General features: G+C 37.3%; 1 pseudogene; it reads left to right on the top strand.

The window, feature by feature from the left end:
* Positions 1 to 291: 291 nt before the first annotated feature.
* Positions 292 to 19,949, top strand: LOC101545954 (fidgetin-like protein 1; annotated as a pseudogene).
* The last annotated feature ends 402 nt before the right edge of the window (positions 19,950 to 20,351 follow it).

Raw genomic sequence — 20,351 nt, 5'->3', positions numbered from 1 at the left:
GCTGGGGAGGAGGGCAGTTGGGATAGAGAAAGGATTACTATGGCAGTGATGGTTGGAAGTGATCGTTCTAGATGGGAGATTCATGTTGAAAATGGTCAAATGACCAAACAAGATTGTTTCTCAGTATCTGTATAGCAAACCATAATGCTCAAAGTTAGAGAGAGAAAGAAAAAAAGTGCCCGCCTTACAGTGGAATAGGTCAAAAGGCAGGTGGCTGGAGGGATACTAGAGACATTAGTGTGGGAAATATACACTGGTGTGGGGAGGACCACGACAATGATGACAACGATAATGACGATGGCGATGATGACGATGATGACGATGACGACCACGACGATGGTTTACAAAATACTATATGTATTTCAAGAATAGAGGTACAATTTATCACAGCCACCATTAAAGTTATAGTGTCATCCACCACGGTCAAAATGACTTCTGCTATCCATTTCTGTCACTCTTTTCTCCATTTTCTTTGGTAATTACTCTTTTGTTAGAGTGTAAGACATCTTTGTCGATATTATGTTTTGTTTGCTTGCTTGCTTTATATCCTATGTATGAATGAAGTTATCTGCTATTTATCTTTCTCCCTTTGACTTTGCTTAGCATAAGCATCTCAAGTTACATATACATTGTTGTTACAAATGGAAGATGCTATCTTTGTAATAGCTGAATATAATTCCACTATGTTCACATAAGTCATGTTTTTAAAAAAATTATCTGCGTCCCTCTATGGCTATTTCCATGTCTTGGCTACTGTGCTTCAATGAAAAAAGAGTCACATATTATCTTTTAAATTTAGTGTTCTCATATTCTTTGGATAAATATCTGGAAGTGAAATTGTTGGACATATGATAGTTCTCTTTTAAACAATTTTTGAGAAATATCCATATTGTTTTCTGTTAAAAGGGCACCTATTTGCACTCTCATCAATAATTTGCTAGGCTTTATTTTTCTCCAATACTCTTCCAGTACTTGTTTCCATTGAACTGTTAAGAAGCTCCCTTAGTCTCTTTGGTTTTTTTTGTAAAGGGATTATTGATTTTTGAAGCAAGAGAAACTTATGCATGACCCAGGGCTTAGCAGCAACTATTCTGACTCCAAGTTACCAAACTGTGGAATATAAGTTTTTTCAGCTGTAAATTGTGGGTGATAGTTTAGTGGTTCCTGTGAATATTAAATTGTCAAGTAGGTTGAGTCCCCTAACATAATATAGGATCTATGAAAACGTTGTTCTTATCTAATTTGTTCACTGATTCAATCCCATAATATTTCGAGGCACATAGTGAGGACTACATGATTTTTAAAAATATGTTATTTAGTAAATGTATCAATATATACAGATATTCACAAATTCATGAATGAATGAAGAAGGCACACCTGGCGCAGGTGTGATTAATTAGTACCTGTTCATTGCTTTTTACGGCCTGCAGGTTAGTTATAATGACGAATCAAATCAATATATATTTACATTACAGTTTCTACTTTAAAAAAGAAATCAAATCTTATTCTTCACCATTTATGAAAATTTCCGTATGTAAATCCATTAAATGCATGAGTGCTTTTAAATTACTCTATTTAAGGATATAAAGCTATTTAGCACAGCAAATAAAGGTATGGATTAGGTTAGCTTTACATTGTATGTATGATTTCTCTCTAACTTTAAGTAAGTTTGTAAAGTTAAGAAATAATAATAATAGTATGTATTCTCTTACTTTGCTGGGGAGTTAATCCAAGTGCCTTAAATTTAGTAAAAGAGATCTTCATTCTATCTGAGTTCCATACCATGCCTAGTTTTATCCAAGTATTTCAGCATTTAGATCTTGACTTTCACAGATATCTTTGTTGCATTAGACATGTTTAACAGCCATAATTTCTTGAGAGACTAAAACTTGAAAGAAAAGCCTAAAATTCCCCCTTTTTTTGTTTATGGGCAACATTCAGTGGTGATGCTCTGGGCTTACTCCTGGCTGGGCTCATGGGACTGTGTATTTTGTGGGGGAATTGAACCCAGGTTGGTCCAAGAGCCCTACCTGCTGTATTACCACTCCAACAGAGCCTAAAACTTCTCTGTAATAGACTGTAGAAAAAAATGATAATAAATTATGTAAATTGAGAAGTCATAGCGATAGCATAGCAGTTGGGCGTTCGCCTTTCACGTGGCCTACCTGAGTTCGATTCCTCCGACCCTCTCGGAGAGCCCGACAAGCTACTGAGAGTATAGAGCCCGCAGCAGAGCCTGGCAAGCTACCCGTGGTGTATTGGATATGCCAAAAACAGTAACATAAATCTCTCAAGGAGAGACGTTACTGATGCCCGCTCGAACAAATCGATGAGCAACGGGATGACAGTGACAGTGACAGTGACAGTGAGAAGTCATGAAATTAATATGCCTGATATATCTTCTCTTAGACCTCATGAATTTACATAAAATGAAAGCATTACTAGCTAAATCATGAAGGTGTGGTCAGTATGAGCTCTGACACTAAATTACTAAGTGTGAGTGCTGCCTTCATCTTGTGAAGGATTGTACAGCATGAAAATGAAGATTAGTAGCTCTCGTCTTTTACTTCTAAGTCTTTCACTCATTTTTAGGACTTTAGAAAATATTACTGCTATATCAAGAGAACAAGAAGATTCACTGTTAGTATCATTTTTTCAGACTGTTTGAAACAATGGAAGTGAAATTGAGTAGAAAACATTATGAGGAACATACCTGCAACCAAAAGATGTGAATAACTTTGAAATTAAAAAAACAAAATTCACCTCAAAAACCACAAAAAAAAGAACTAGTCAAGAAACCATTAATGTTATGCCAAAGAAAATTAAGTTATAAAAGTTAAGTTATTAAGTTAAGTTATAAAAGATGGATTTCATTAGAAAATTTAAGTCTTGACTTTTAGGAACTTAATATATGAAAAGACAATAGTAGTCTGTAATCACAGTAACAGACTCTAACATATATATTCATTGAAACAAATAGAAGAGGGGAGCAGAATAATACAATTATCATGTCAAATATATAGGTAATAGATGGGAAACTTGACTGTGTTTGGCTATAGTCATGCTTTCATTATGAAGCTTAAAGTAGTCTTGATGGAGTAACAAACTTTAAATTCTAGAAAGAATAGTGAAGTTAGGGGCTGAAGCGATAGCAGGGAGGGTGTTTGCCTTGCTCTTAGCCGACCCTGGTTCAATTCCCAGCATCCCATATGGTCCCCTGAGCACCGCCAGGAGTAATTCCTGAGTGCAGAGCCAGAAGTAACCCCTAAGCATTGCCAGTGTAACCCACAAACAAACAAACTAACAAACAAAAATAGTGAAGTTCACAGACTCGGGAAAACCTAATAAATTTCACTCTCTTCCTGTAGCTTATTTTATTTTAAACTATTTATCCTGTAGTTTTATTTTATTTTTTAACTATTCATGTCTCAGCCTCTCTCCTGGGTGGAGACATGGAAATAAAATCTTTATGTGTGATTGCGTGAGTTAGAAACCCTGACTATTCATCTGACTCAGAGCATGCTCCGTGCAGTGCTACTTGGACATCAGAAAAACAATTGTTAATCACTTAATTTTAAAAAATGTAATTAATGAGATGTTTTAGTTGAATAAATGCTAGAGAGAACAGGTAAGTCCATATAAAATAAGAGTCTATTTTTTTTTATCTTCAAAGTAAGATGTTTGTTTATAGAAAACATAACCTTTCAGTGTGTCACACTTCTTATTGTTACTGTTATTTATTTGTTTCTTTTGTATTTTAGGTCACAACCATGTGTATTCAGGGATGGTTCCTGACTCTGTGCTTAGGGATCACTTTGCCCCTGCTCTGGGATTTTATGTAGGGCTAGTTATCAGCCATGTGCAAACAGTTGCCTTAACCCCTAAACTAACACTGGCCTTACACTTGATGGGCAGTATAACCAGTGGCTTTCATCAACTTATATACTCTAAGCAGAATAAAAATGATAATCAGATAAAACTGCAAAGTTAAATTGAATAACAGTGGAGATATGATACACATATTATTGAAGTTTTTAAAAATTTAATAATGGTGCTCCGAGTGTCTTAGGAACTGCTTAGCAATTTAAGAAGAGGCGCCATAGAGCTGCATCCATTCATTGCCAAAGGCCAACTGTGATTAACATCTCAAAACAATTTTTCAAACATTTGATGTGTTAAAAATCTAATAATATGCTACAGCTGGAGGTCACAACTGTTTCTTCAATTGATTTAATGTTGTGCTCTATCTTAAAAAATAATTTAAATGGAAATTAGTTGTATTTTTGACAGAAGGATATTAAAACATTTTATTCAAATGGTTGAAAAGTCCACTGTAGATATTAAATTAGTAGACACCCCCACTGTTTCAAAACTATAAAAATCGTGTAATAATATAATAAAAATATTTTATATGGAAAATAATAAACATTTTATAACATTGTTTCTTTATAAAATTTAATAGACACTAACCAATAGAATGTTTTTTTATTTTGATGCAATGTTAATTATAAATACTCGCAGTCAATTTAAACCAAAGTCAATATCTGCATTTTCTGAGATATTTTTTAGCTTTTTCCAAGTTTTTATTGATAGAAATTATTTGAGATGTTAAAACATTCCTTATTAGTATATTATGTCAATCTTTTAGCTCTTAGTGTATTCATTGAAGTACCTCAGTCACTTGCTATAGAGGATGGCAATTTTATTCCAGATATTATTATTATTTTGTGAGCACAAATTTTTATAGAACAAAATTAGGAACTCAAGGAAATAGAATCCATCTGTATATAATGTACATTTGCATACTTATATGCTATATTTGACAATGATTTTCTAAATAAATTATATTATTTCTATTATATTAATTGACAAAGAAATAAGACAATGGCCATATATTAAAAATATGCCTTTATAAGTTCTACAATAGAAGTAAATGTTCACAAAGTGAGTGAGAAACTAGCAACACCCCACTGATCATGGAGATTTATTATATTGGCCTTTTGTTCTCAATCTAAGACAGACTTCAATCCGCAAGTAACAAGCAATTGCAAACCAACAACTGACATATTTATAGTTTTCTTCTTCCCCTTTAATAAGATCACAGCCTGGCAGTACTAGGGACCTGAGACCACTTACAACAGTGCTGGGGAGTGAGGTGGGGATGGTCATACAATGACCTAGATGAAACTTAGGGCCTTATATATTCATGCTTGTGTCCTCAACTTGAATTATCTTTTCAGTCTCCGTGGTTCACTTTCATAACTTTATTCTCATTCTTACTGTTTTAGCATCCCCGTGCTGCCTTTATACTTTAGAGAATTCCGGTTTCTCTCAACAAGCAAGTTGGCCAGCTACACGATATTCATTGTTACCAAGGAGTAAAAATTGATTTATGTAAACATAATAGGCATTGACCTACTATATTCTTGTATGCATTTGAATGAATGTAAGTGGCATTTCTTCTACAATAAGCTACATAACAAAGGTGTAAATAGGATTGGGAAAAAATATAAAGTGAAAGGTGATTGGCTTAAAATTTTTTGCTCGCTGTGAAGATAAAGCAGACACTGGATAATGTATTCTGAAAGCCAAGAAATGGAAAAGATTGCCAAAAATCCACCAGATACTAGATGGAAACATGAAACCAAATTTCCTTAGAGCTCTCAGTGGGAACCAACATTAAAGAAACCTTGATTTCAGATCCAGCAAATAATATATGTCATACAGGAACAGTATTCCTAAAAAGTTAATTCAACTTGGAACCCAATACACCCACTCTTATTTGTATTACTCAGTGCTTGGTCCACCAAGTTTACAATCCATCTGCATTATTTTGTTCACTAAATCAGTTACTAGCTTCACTTCTTTGTTTCAAATCAAAAAGGACCTCAAGTGATTTACAATGTTTGCTCATGTATTTATTATCAGAAAAGTATAGTCACAAATTTATAATAGATATACAACTAATATTCCTGTTTCATATGTCTCTAACATCCCAATTAAATGAAACAATTTAAAAGAATCTTGCATTAAGGATCAATTAAGATTGGTAAATAATTAAAATAAAGCATTAATTAAGCATGCATATATGCCTAACCAATGCTTTATTTTTACATATACATATATATACACACACACACACACACCACACATATCACTATCACTATCATCCCATAGTTCATTGATTTACTCGAGTGGGCACCAGTACCGTCTCTATTCCTCCCAGCCCTGAGATTTTAGCAGTCTCTCCTTACTCATCTTTCTCAACGATTGGAAGCTCTTTCAGGGTCAGGAAAATGAGACATATACAACCTGGACTCCAGGTCAGGCTGTTTTCACTCAAGGAGCCCCAGAGGGGACAGGTGAGAACCCACCCCCCACCCCGCCCCAAGGGACCCAGTCCCGGTAGCCGACCTCCACTACCCACCTGCCGCCACCTCCAGGCCACTTTCTGGGCACATTATAAGACACTTCCTACCGATTTTCCATAATTACCACACCATATTTGATGGAGTTCAGACAGTAGGCAACAAATCATAGAGTAATATATATATACGTATATATGTATATATAGTGTGTGTGTGTCTGTGTGTGTGTGTATACACATACCTCTTGGAATGCCCTGCAAACTACGGAGAGTATCCCGCCCACACAGGCAGAGCCTGGCAAGCTACCCGTGTTGTATTTAATATGCCAAAAACAGCAATGAAATACACATGTATATTAAAAATAACAGAGGGGTCTGGAGAGATAGCACAGCATGTAGGGCATTTGCGATGCACGCAGCCAACCTGGGTTCTATTCCCAGCATCCCTGGAGTAATTCCCGAGCACTGCCAGGAGTAATTCCTGAGTGCAGAGCCAGGAATAACCCCTGTGCATCACCAGGTGACCCAAAAAGAAAACAAAACAAAAGAAAACAAAATAAGAGAGCATATGTTCCTAAAATCATGAGGATCAAAAAAGATGAGAACAGGTGATAATTTAGCATAACTTTGGACCAAGAACTGTTGAAATCATTCATAACTTTGCCTGTTTATTAGTTATCGGGCCATGCCTGGCAGTTCTCAGGGCCTACTCCTGGCTCAGTGCTTGGGGTACAATATGTGACATCAGAAAATGAACTGTGGCATGCAAGGCAAGCACCATACTCCCTATACAATCTCTGCAGTCCACACCCTACATTTTAAATGACAGTCTATAAATTAACTTAGATTTGATATTTGAAACATATGAGACAAATAGTCTAGAGTGGGGATGCCAAGAAGAAATTTGATCTTGCTGTTAATTTTTAGTACATATAGATTTGACTTATTCCCCCCAAATCATGTTATAGTACTGCATATAGGACACCAAGATTTATTTAAATTTATAGAAAAATCTGTTAGATCTCAAAGATAATATGCTATTTTTCTTTATATTAGAAAAGATTTCACTGATGTGTTTCTATGGAATGCAACTGAGGTAAATGGAATGATATTAAACTTCCCTCAAAGAAAAATAAGTAACCATACCTTTAGGCATATATTATTCACTTCATCTTTTGTGATAACAAGATTTCACCTCTAAATATTGGTCTGATTCCTCTGGTGAACTGATAAAATTCTATCTGGATCCATTCCTGAGACCAGCATTTATAAATGATTATTATATTTTCCTCCTTAAGTCTCTATGGCATTAGGCATTCTGAAAATAATGATCACAGATTTCCTGTGAAATATTGAAAATTGGTTTATGACTTAAAACTTTTGTCTTCCTTGTTTGTAAGTTTCATAATTGATATTTCATAGAGAAAATTATGTATTATGAATAACTAATGTTATATATGATGGTTTACAAAATAATCATTTTTAATTTTACTTATAGTTACACATATTCCAGTTTGTAGACTATATAAATGCATGTATTTATAAGTATGTATATAGACATTTAAATAAAAGTATCACTTGTATCACTTGTCATCCCCTTGATCTTCAATTTGTTCGAGCGGGTGCCAGTAATGTCTCCATTTGTCCCTGTCGCATGCTAGTGCAGCCCAATGATATCTGCTTGCTCCAGGCACATGGAGAGCCTCAAATCGTTCATTCAGGGATTTGATGAAGAAATCTGACCATCTAGTTGGTAGGCGGCCACGAGGTCTTCTGAAATCCGTGGAATCCAGTCAGTAACAGCTCTGGTCCAACGGTCATCTCTGAATCACATTACATGACCGGCCCATCTGATTTTTGATGTCTTGGCAAACTAGACAGCGTCCCTGATTCTTGACCATCATCGGAGATCAGAACTCTGGATTCCTTCTCTCACTTGAGTGAGACGTGATATTCCCAGCATAGCTCTTTTGATTCCTCTTTGGGATACCCTAATAGCGTTCTCATCCTGTTTGCGTAGGGCCCAGGTCTCTGAGGCATACGTTAGTGCAGGAAGAATGGTGGAATTGAAAAGATGTGCCCGGAGTGAGAGGTTCTTCTTTCTCTTAACCACCTCTTCGACGCTCTTGAAGGCATTCCACGCTGCTCTCTTCCTCCTGTGCAGTTCTGGCACCAAGTCGTTCTTCATGTTGATTTCTCGACCCAGGTACACATAGCTGCTGCATTCAGAGATGTTCGTTCCATTGAGAGAAAATGGAGCTTCAGGGACCAGTTCGTTTTTCATGAACATCATCTTGTTGAGATTCAGCTGCAATCCAACCTCTCCACACTCATGGTCGAAGTCGGCCAGCATTTGTGCCACTTTTAAATAAAAGTAGCATACATTATCAATTTCCAGGTCTTATGTTGTATATGGATGCAACTTTTCAAAAGTTTTTTTTTCACCCAGTCACAGCTAATTTTTGTTCATTTTTGTTTTGCTTAGGGGCCACACCCAGCTGTGCTCAAGACTGACTCTTGGTTTGAATTTAGGAGTCACTCCTGGATCACTCCTGGAATGGCTCAGGAGACCATCTAGTTTGGTGGAGTTTGAACTGAGTCTGGGTTTGGGGTATCCTAAGCAAGCTCCACACCCTCTATACACTTTCTCAAACCATTTGATCTAAAACTTCTCTTTCTGTCACTTTTGTTCTGGACCCTCCCTTCTCTTCCCCTCCCCCATAATGCTCCCTTGGCCCCACCTCCCCCTTTTCCTTCCCTTACCTCCTCTTCCCTGCCATTCCCTTCCCTCCCCTCCCCTATCCCTTTCATTTCCCTTTCACCTTCCCCTTCTCTTTCCTTTCCTTTGCCCTTGCCTGTTTCATTCCCTTTCTCTTTCCTATGGATACTTGGGCCAATAAGGCTGTAGGTCCAGCAGGACCATAACCAGCTGTGCTCAGGGGCCATGTCAGACTGGGGAATGAGCCTTGGGTTTCATACATGTGTGTGCTTTGCTATTTTAACCATATGTCTAGCTCTGATTCTTTTATTTTCTTCAGATCAATTCATGCAAAGTTTCTACTTCTGAAAAATTTCTCATTTGATCATGTTTTGGGGTTAGTCTATATTATACAGTTGGTTTTCTACATGTATTTTATTCTATCCCTTGCCTGTAATTTTTTCTTTCTTCTTTGGTCTTTGGGCCATATTCAGCTGTGCTCACGGTTTACTCCTGATTTTCTCACAGGGATCACTACTTGGGGGTCTAAGGGGAGCCATATGGGATGCCAGGGATCAAACCCTTGTTAGTCAGGAGCAAGGTCACTTTCCAGTCCATATCATTTATTAAAGTTACTTTTAGAGATAGAGCATCATTTACTGTTGTTATAGTTATGTATTTGGTGCCAGAGCCTAGCATCTTAATTTGCATCTGTATTTCTTCAACCAGTTTCTGAGTCAGAAATATGAGAGTAGATTAACTAGGTCCTTTGGTCAATGTTTTTTACAAAGTGTAGTCAGACTACGATCTCCTCAGAATGAGCAATCTGTTTTAATAGCCTCCTGTTATTTCGGATAGGTGCCAATGTTTGAGAAGCAATAATTTAAGCATTTATATTTAAAATACTTGCCTGTTAAAAATTCTGTCATTTTCTGGCGGCAGCAGCAATATCCACATGGCAAGAGACACCTTCTAAGACTCCTAACCCAGAGGTACGGTTTTTGCAGTTTTGTGGCTCATAGGCAATCATGGGAAGTGGGTGTTACTGGCACGCCCTTGGCTCAGATAAGATCCGGAGCTGCTGAGCGTGAAATGGACCCTCTGCTCCTAAAGACTTTGATTCCAGAGGTCTTCTAACCCATTTTGGCACCCAGAGCGGCTTCTTACAGCAATGCATTGGGACTGTGAACTGAGCTAAAATATCAGAAATCCAAAACTGCACGGCCACTGTTGTGGCCGCGCAAGTTTATAGAGTCTTCATTATCAGTAATGAAAAGAAATGATTAAGTGATGCCTTTTCAGCAGGCCTGATTGTTGGGGGAAATTCCAAACAATAATAGTGAGTTCTCTATTGAAATATTGAATGTATTCAAAGTATAGAGAGAATAAAGTGAAGATCATCAGCTACTTAGGTGTGGACTGGGTGGGAGGGGGGTATTTTGGGGTGTCTGGTGGTGGGACATGTGCACTGGTGAAGGGATGGGGGTGCAATCATTATATGACAGAATTTTAAAAAATTCTGTCATTTTTGAATGGGAATTTTTTCCCTTTCCTTTATATTTTCAGAAATGTTTATATTCTTTACTTGCATAAAAACAAGCAAAAAACCACTGGCCCCTAGCTTTGGCTTTGCTGTACTTATTTTTGTACAGATTCATATGACTGTAGGACTTAGGATATACTTTTAAATATCTTGCTCCATATGCTCCAAAAAGGGCTCATATAGGAAGAGTGGCAGTAGGAAGAATTTGATTTCATTTTTGACACTCTAGTTTACCCTGAGTGACTACAAAAATTCTACTCTTGCCCCCCTTTCTCAAATACAAAACCTCTTACTTTATTTAACTCCATTGCTTCATTATATACAACTTCTGCAGATAAGGTAGAAATAAGACTAAAACCATGTGCTTAATGGCAGTCAGAATATTTCTTCTGTTCAAAACCAACTGTGGTAGTTCACACCATCATCAAGGGGCTCTAGCGGGTGGTTTTACACTGACTTACTCAGCTATTAGCAATGGGCAGGGACAGGACAGTTCAGGATGCAATTTTGATCTCCATCATTAGTGACAAGTTGTCAAATAAGAGCTTTTCGTTTGGAAGCTCCATATCACTGTCACTAAGTTGTGAAGCTTTTTTCCTTCAGGAACAACAACAAAAAATTCTGAGCCTTAAATTTTAACCATTTTCTGTGCAAAGTTCGTCTTAATGATAAATGGGCATGTTTCAAGCTGGGAGGTTAAGAGGTGAGAACAGACTAAACTAAAACTATTATCACAGTGCAGTATTTCACTTAATGATAAATAGAACTGCTTCAACTTGGGAGGATGAAAAACTTTACATTTGCTTTGAAGCAGAGAAATAGCTGAGTGCACACAGCAACGGATTGTGGTTGTGTCTAAAAATACAGAGGCAAATGGCTGAGTACAAGCTACTGTTATGTTGAGAAAATGTCATTTCTTTTCCCTCCTTTCTGAAAACTTTGAATTGGCTACGGTACTACTTATATATTTTCTCCTGTAGGAGAAAATGTAAATATTCTAAAGATTACAAATGCAATCAAGTCATCTTTTAGAGAACCAGGAAAGGGCAAACAAAATCATCTAATTCCTACTCTCCAAAACTTCTTATTTTTGAGGTTTGAAATATACCTCAGAGTTCTGTCCTCCAGTTTTGTGAAATGTATAATACTTATAATAAGAGAAACCATTCCAAAATTTGTTGATTAGATTCTGATATCTGGAAGAGCTTAGAAATCCAAACGTGAGTATCTTGGAAGATAAAATGGATTAGAACACTTGCTCTCCTGCACCTGACCTTGGTCAGTCCACCTAGCATGTGGCTAGGGGTGCTCTACATGCTTCCTGGCACTACAAGTCCTGAGTATCATGAACTCTTGGCCCTAACATTGAGTGGACAGCCCTGTTTGGTCATTGACTATAGCTGGGAGTGGCCCTTGCTGGAAGGTTTACAAAAGACAAAAGACAAAACATAGTGTCATTTCGTGACAAGAAAAGGACTATTCAGAAAATTTAGGTGTGACAATGTCTTATGTCATGTCTTCACTGGAATATATTAATTCATAGGTTGATTATAATTGTTTCCTCCAACTCTCCAGAAGAATTATCCACAGTGAGCCTATCTTTACATATTGAAATTATTAGAATGATGGGAGTATAGTTAGCATTGTTCTAAAGTATTTTACTGCCCCTTAAAAAATATTGTGAGTGAGAAATTCTAAGGAAAATAAAATTGAAAAGTACAGGAGTATATACAAGAGTCTTTTTGTTTGGATATATATATAATGCCTCTTTATTTCCTCTTTACTTATCAATACATTTATATTCATTGATATCTATTTTCCTTTGTTTAAAATTATAATAATAATTCAAAGTACTCCCAGAATATCTTCACCTCCTTCTACAATCCATGTAGTCTTAAAAATTGGACTTTGTAAAGAGCCACAATTCTTATTACTGTATCAGAGCAAACTAAAATTAAAAGAAGGGACAGGGAACTTGTATTGCTATGTGACAGGTGCCCATTAATTCCCAATCATGGCTTAATCCCTATTGTATTGTCCCAGAAATGCTTCCTGTTTTTTTTTTTTTTTGCTCTTTGGGTTACACCCAGCGTGCACAGGGGTTACTCCTGGCTGTGCACTCAGGAATTATTCCTGGTGGTGCTTAGGGGACCATATGTAATGCTGGGAATCGAACCACTGTCAGCCACGTGCAAGGTAAATGCCCCACCCACTGTGCTATCACTCTAACCCCAAGCTTCCTGGTTTTTAAATGGATTCCTGCTTCAATGTTTACACTGCTCTGATCCACTGTGCAGTATCCATGACCTAGGCTTACTCTTTTGTATCTTTTAAATATGGTGCCACAGCTTAACACTAGAGTGGTGTGAGTTCTTTGAAATATAACTTAACCTTCCCACTCCAAGAGAATTCCATTTGTTATCTATATTGCGTTTCATCATTCTTCCAGAATCCATCTTTTTAAAAAATAATTTTGATTTTTAAATGATTTGAAAATATTTCTATTGACTCTTTTTCCCTCTACTAATATGATGATGCTGATCCCTCTCCACACACAGTTAATTGGCCTCTAGTTTATAATATTCAACATTAATGATATAAATCTGAAAATTTGATGTTTTATAATTTTTGAAAAATTCAGAATGATTGAAACATCAAAACTCCATTAATGGAAAAAATAACTAATATCAATAGATATTAAAACTTTTGAATAGAAGGAAAATATGCATATATACTCCAAATATAATGTAAAATGCAACATCAGCCATGTCAGTGCAGTTCAACTTGGAAAATTGTGATTTACTATACTGGATAGCTGCCAACAACAGAACAGATGTTTGATTAGAACCTGACTGTCCTTTTTTGTCATATTCCCACCAGCAGCTAAGAGTTATTCTGAGAAAAATAAATATCACTGGCTCCTAATTTTTATACAATTCATTTTTCCAAGAAATAAATATTTGTTAATTCTAATAACAATGATGATGATGATAAACATAAAATTGTAACATTTACTAAGAACCAATTTTGTTGCCTTAATTATTAGAATTTAAGAGCAACTCTCTAAGCTATGCTGACACTAAGCTCATTTTTATATTACATGTTGAGAAGCTGAAATAATCCCAAAACAATTGGCTGAGTCAGCCACTTAAGTAGTGACAGACCGGTGCCTTATATACCCTTGATATCAACCACTTATCAGATAGGTATTGGGTGAATATCCTTTCCCATTATGTAGATTGCCTTTGTATTCGGGTCACTGTGTCTTTTGTGGTGCAGAAGCTTCTTAGTTTAATATAGTCCCATTTGTTTATTTCTGATTCTACTTGATTGTTTAGTTCCGTGCCATATTTGAAGATAACTTTGGCTTCAATATCGTGGAGGGTTTTTCCGACCTTGTCTTCAATGTACCTTATGGAGTCTGGTCTGATGTTGAGGTCTTTAATCCATTTTGATCTGACTTTTGTGCATGATGTCAGGTCGAGGTCTAAACCCATTCTTTTACATGTGGTTGACCAGTTATGCCAGCACCGTTTGTTAAAGAGGCTTTCCTTGCTCCACTTCACATTCCTTGCTCCCTTATAAAAGATTAGGTGTTCATACAATTGGGGCTGTGTGTAGCAATATTCCACCCTGTTCCATTGGTCTGTGGCTCTGTATTTATTCCAGTACCATGCTGTTTTAATTGTTACCGCTTTGTAGTAGAGTTTAAGGTTGGGGAGGGTGATGCATCCCATCGTCTTTTTCCCAAGAATTGCTTTAGTTATTCTTGGGCGTTTATTGTTCCATATGAATTTCAGGATTGCTTGGTCTATTTCTTTGAAGAATTTCATGGGTATCCTTATGGGGATTGCATTGAATCTGTATAGTACTTTAGGGAGTATTGGCATTTTGACAATGTTAAATCTTCCTATCCATGAGCAGGGAATATTTTTCTATTTCTTCGTGTCTTCTTTTACTTCATGGAGTAGGGTTTTGTAGTTTTCTTTGTAGAGATCCTTAAACTCTTTAGTTAGGCTGATTCTGAGGTACTTGATTTTCTGGGGCACAATTGTGAATGGCATTTTTTTTTAATGTCATTTTCCTCTATCTCACTGTTTGCGTATAGGAAGGCCATGGACTTTTTGGGTATTGATTTTATATCCTGCAACTTTACTGTACAAGTCTATTGTTTCTAGGAGTTTCTTAATGGAGGTTTTAGGATTCTCTAGGTATAGAATCATGTCATCTGTGAATAGTGAGAGCTTGATTTTTTTCCTTTCCTATCTGGATGCCCTTAATGACTTTTTCCTGCCTAATTGTTATTGCAAGTACTTCCAGTACTATGTTGAACAGAAGTGGTGAGAGTGGACACCCAGCCCCATCAGAAAATGGGGCGAAGAAATGAACAGAAACTTTCTCAAGGAAGAAATCCGAATGGCCAAAAGGCACATGAAAAAATGCTCATCATCACTAATCATCAGGGAGATGCAGATCAAAACAACTATGAGATATCACCTAACACCACAGAGACCGACACACATCCAAAAGAACAAAAGCAACCACTGTTGGAGAGGGTGTGGGGAGAAAGGGACCCTCCTACACTGCTTGTGGGAATGCCGACTGGTTCAACCCTTCTGTACAACAATATGGTTGCTCCTCAACAAATTAGAAATTGAGCTCCCATTTGACCCAGCAATACCACTGCTGGGAATATACTCCGGAGAGGCAAAAAGATATAGCCAAAATGACATCTGCACATATATGTTCATCGCGGCACTATTTATCTGGAAAAAACCTGAATGCCCAAGAACAGATGACTGGCTAAAGAAACTTTGGTACATCTACACAACGGAATACTATGCAGCTGTCAGAAAAGATAAAGTCATGAACTTTGCATACAAGTGGATCAACATGGAAAGTATCATGCTAAGTGAAATGAGTCAGAAAGAGAGAGACAGACATAGAAGAATTGAACTCATCTGCGGAATATAAAACAACAGAATGGAGGCCTAACACCCAAGAATAACAGAAATAAGTACAAGATTTGCTCCATGGCTTGGAGACCAGTCTCACATGCTGGGGGAAAGGGCAGCTCAGATAGAGCAGGGAATACCAAGCAAAAATGTGGTGGGAGGACCCGCTCGGGATGGGAGAGACGTGCATGGAGCAGACTATAGACCGAGCACATTGGCCATCCAAGACCTCCATTACTAACCACAATACCCAAAGGGAGAGAAGGAACAGAGGGGAATGCTCTGCCAATAAGGCGGGGTGGGGAGGGAATGGGGTGGGAGTGGGTGGGAGGGTTGATGGGGTCATCAGTGGAGAACGGGTACTGGTGGAGGGATAGATACTCAAGCTGTATATGACTGAAACACAAGCACAAATATATGTAAACCTGTATCTGTACCCCGACGGTGATTCATTAATAAAAAATTTAAAAAAAAGTAGTGACAGACCAAAGATAGAGTAGCACATAGCACTGTCATCCCATTGTTCATTGATCTGCTCAAGCGAGCACCAGTAACATCTCTCTCCATTGTGAAACTTGTTGTTACTGTTTTTGGCATATTGAGTATGCCAAGGTAGATTGCCAGGCTCTCCCATGCGGGTGGGATACTCTCAGTAGCTTGCCGGGCTCTCTGAGAGGGATGGAAGAAGTTAGAATATGATTTAATTCTAGAGCCTTGACAAAAAACCTCTCTAAAGATGTTGAAGAAACCCTTAAACATCAAAAAAAAAAAGTATGATTCTGCCTTTTATAAGGATCGCCTGGTTTATTTTTTAACACTTTCTAATTTTGAAAGGAAAAAAGGGAAGATTTCTCATTGCACAAGTGATCTCCCTGTGCATGTTGTTCAATAGCCACATCTATTAATACTTCTCTACACTATCTCATACTTACTCTTTTCTACCAATCCAAACCTCCTATTCCTCTCATTCAATTTCAAGTGCTGCTTGGTGCACAGTTATTCTGTTTTTTTCAAGTCTACAATTATTGATCAGTATTTTTAAAAACTTGCTTTTGATCAATCTCAAATTGATTTTCATTGTTATGTATAAAGGCTTTACAGACTATATTCTTTAATTATCACAAAGTTATCTGAAGGGTAAAAAGGAAGTTGAGATACTAAGAGAAACCAAGACAGACTCAGCCATGCCAAAGATTGATAGAAATTGGATAAGATAATAGAATCACACTTTAATACTATATTGCTTTGGCTCTGATTAATTTTGTCTATTTCCCAATAATTTTATTTGTGCACTTTCTTATTAAAATTAGAACAAATTAAGGGGTAAACTATGGTTACTGTATGTAGGTTTTGTATCTAAAATATCAATTTAATTTCTTCTAGAGTCTAAATCTAGGACTCCTTTTCACTCACTAATAATTATGACCCTCATTATTAGCAAAACCCTTTATGATATTGAAGCTAAAGATATCTTCCAAGATGAAATGCCACTGATAAAGCAAGTGGAAGCAAAGAGGAGTATCTTTGCTTCCAAAACAAATGGGACTATCTTAAATTAAGAAGCTGCTGTATCTCAAAAGAAACAGTGACCAGGATACAAAGACAGCCTATGGAATATTCACCCGATACCTACAGAATATTCACCCAATACCTTCCTGATAAGGAGTTAGTATCAGAAATGTACAAGGTCCTGGTTGAACTTTATAAGAAAAATATATCCAATCCCATAAGAAAATGGGGCGATGAAATAAACAGAAACTTTCTCAAAGAAGAGATTTGAATGGCCAAAAGGCACATGAAAAAATGCTCTTCATCAGGGAGATTCATGTAAATACAATGAGATATCATCTCACACCACAGAGACTGGCATACATCCAAAAGAATAAAAGTAAACAGCGTTGGCATGGATGTGGGGAGAAGGGACTCTCCTTCACTGTTGCTGGGAATGCCAACTGGTCCAGCCTTTTTGGAAAACAATATGGACATTCCTCAAAACACTAGAAATTGAGCCTTTCCCTGCCCACCCCAGGCTGGAGTGATAGCACAGCAGCTAGGGCATTTGCTTTGCACCCGGCCAACCCTGGCTAGATTCCCAGCATCCCATATGATCTCCTGAGCACTGCCAGGAGTAATTCCTGAATGCATGAGCCAGGAGTAACCCCTGTGCTTCACTGGGTGTGACCCAAAAAGCAAAAAATCAAATAAATAAATAAATAAATAAATAAATAAATAAATAAATAAACAGCTATCACTTTTATCCCGTTGTTCATCAATTTGTGGAGCAGGCTTCAGTAACATCTCCATTCATTCCTGTCAGGTTTCCTGTATTCCTGTAGCCTGATGGGGTATTGGGGACTCTTTCAGGATCAGGGGAATGAAGAACATCGTTGTTACTGTTTTTGGCATATTGAGTTCACCATGGGTAGCTTGCCAGGCTCTGCCGTGCGGGCAGGATACTCTCGGTAGCTTGCCAGGCTCTCCAAGTGGGACAGAGGCTTTTAGGGCGGCCTCTTATGTAATGCTAGATTTCACCTGCTATTTCTACATATATTTTATTAGCCCTGTTTAGGAGAAAACTAAGATAACCAAAACTAGAATGAAGTAAATACTGGCACTTTCACTCTAGGTTTTGATAAGTCTTGAATTTATCCAAACAATAAGTACAAAGGATGATAGGGTCATCACAAGAAACTCAATGAAATATAAATAAATCAGATATATATTCATTTGCAAATAGTTCTTTTAAGGTTCCATTTGGACTGATTATTCACAGTCTACAACTTGACAAGATCTCATAGAAACAAAATTTCTCATTGCATGTGAATAGGTTTATTATCAGATAACTGGAAGAAAAATAAGCTTACTTTAACATAGGTGTTGCAAAATTTAACCTTTTGTTATAATATGTGAGGTATAGAATTGAGAGAGTGTACAAAATACAACGAACAGATTTTTTTGTTATAAAGTAGAAAACACTGCACCACAAAGATGACATCTTTGAATTGAAAGTATCTCAATTTACTTCCCACAGCCATAAATTTTGTTCTAGTTTTCAAAAAGTTCTAGATATTTTGGAGAAATATAAAAAAAGAAAATAACAGCTCTCCAAAAGTTGATGTAGCACTAAATATGTACTTACTAGTGAGTCTTGTTTTCCTTTAGACTGTGAAAATTCGCAGCAAAGAAAAGCTTTGTATGGCTCTGGCATCACTGATGCCCTTTCTACCCCAGTGCCTAAGTTTCTTGTAAAACAAAAATAATAGCCAGAGGGAAAAGAGCAACCTGTCTACTTCTAAAACTGCAAAAGAGCAACTATGGGTAAAGCAACATAAAAAGTTCCACCAACCCCAGCATGCAGCAAAGTCTTTATATGGTGGAATAAAAAAGTATCTTGGGGCTAGTGGATCCCGAATATTTGGAAAGTTTGTTTCTCCAATACCTAAGCAAGATGGGGGAGAGCAGAATGGGGGAATGCAGTGCAAGCCTTTCAGCACAGGATCTGTAGAACTGGTGCAACCTATTGATGAGCGTCTGAGGAACTTAGAACCAAAGATGATTGAACTTATTATGAATAAGATTATGGATCGTAGACCTCGAGTAAATTGGGAAGATATTGCAGGGGCAGAATAGGCCAAAGCCACAATAAAGGAGATAGTTGTGTGGCCTATGATGGGGCCAGATATTCTTACTGGTTTACGAGGACCTCCTAAAGGGATTCTACTCTGGTCCTCCTGGAACTGGTAAGACTCTAATTGGCAAGTGCGTTGTTAGTCAGTCTGAGACAACATTCTTTAGTGTCTCTGCTTCCTCCCTGACTTCTAAATGGGTGAGGGAGAGAAAATGGTTCATGCATTGTTTGCTGTTGCAAGGTGTCAGCAACCAGCTGTGATATTTATAGATGAAACTGATTCCCTGTTGTCTCAATGAGGACATGTTGAATATGAATCTTCTAGAAGGATAAAGACTGAATTTTTAGTTCAGTTAGATGAAACCATCACATCTTCTGAAGATGGTATTCTAGTGGAGGGAGCAACTAAATTCGACCACAAGAAGTTGATGAGGCTGCCCACAGAAGGTTGGTGAAAAGGCTTTATATTCCCTCCCAGGAGTTATAGCCAGTAAATAGAAAGTAACTAATTTGGTGTCCAAGGAGCAGTGTTGCCTCCAGGAAGAGGAAGTTGAGCTGATGTATAGCAGTCTGATGGTTTCTATGGAGCTGACATGACCCAATTGTGCAGAGAGGCCTCTATTGGTCCCATTCGGAGCTTACAGACTACTGACATTGCCCCAATAACACCAGGTCAAGTTCGACCAATAGCTTATATTGGTTTTGAAAATTCTTTTGGAACTGTGCAACCATCAGTGTCTCAAAAAATAAATAAATAACTAGATAAATAAATAAATAAATAAATAAATAAAACGAAAAAGAAATTGATCCCCTATTTGACTCAGCAATACCACTTCTGGGAATATACCCTGGGGGTCCAAAAACACACAGCAGAAACACCATCTATATTCCTATGTTCATTGCCAGAATTCTATTCACTATTCACCATAGCCAGAATCTGGAGGCAACCTGAGTGCCCAAGAACAGACATATGGATAAATAAAATATGGCACATCGACACAATGGAATACTATGCAGCTGTTAGGAAAAATGAAATCATGAAATTTGCCTATATAAATGGATGGACATAGAGAGTTTGTTTCAGAAGCAAAATAAAGTGAGTCGGAAGGAAAGGGACAGATAAAAAATGACTGCAAATGATGAGTGTTGGAATATTGTAT

The sequence above is a fragment of the Sorex araneus genome, chromosome X (assembly GCF_027595985.1).
Source record: "Sorex araneus isolate mSorAra2 chromosome X, mSorAra2.pri, whole genome shotgun sequence".
Taxonomy (NCBI): domain Eukaryota; kingdom Metazoa; phylum Chordata; class Mammalia; order Eulipotyphla; family Soricidae; genus Sorex; species Sorex araneus.
Note: the sequence above shows the minus strand (reverse complement) of the source record. Positions and strands in the feature narration are given on the sequence as shown.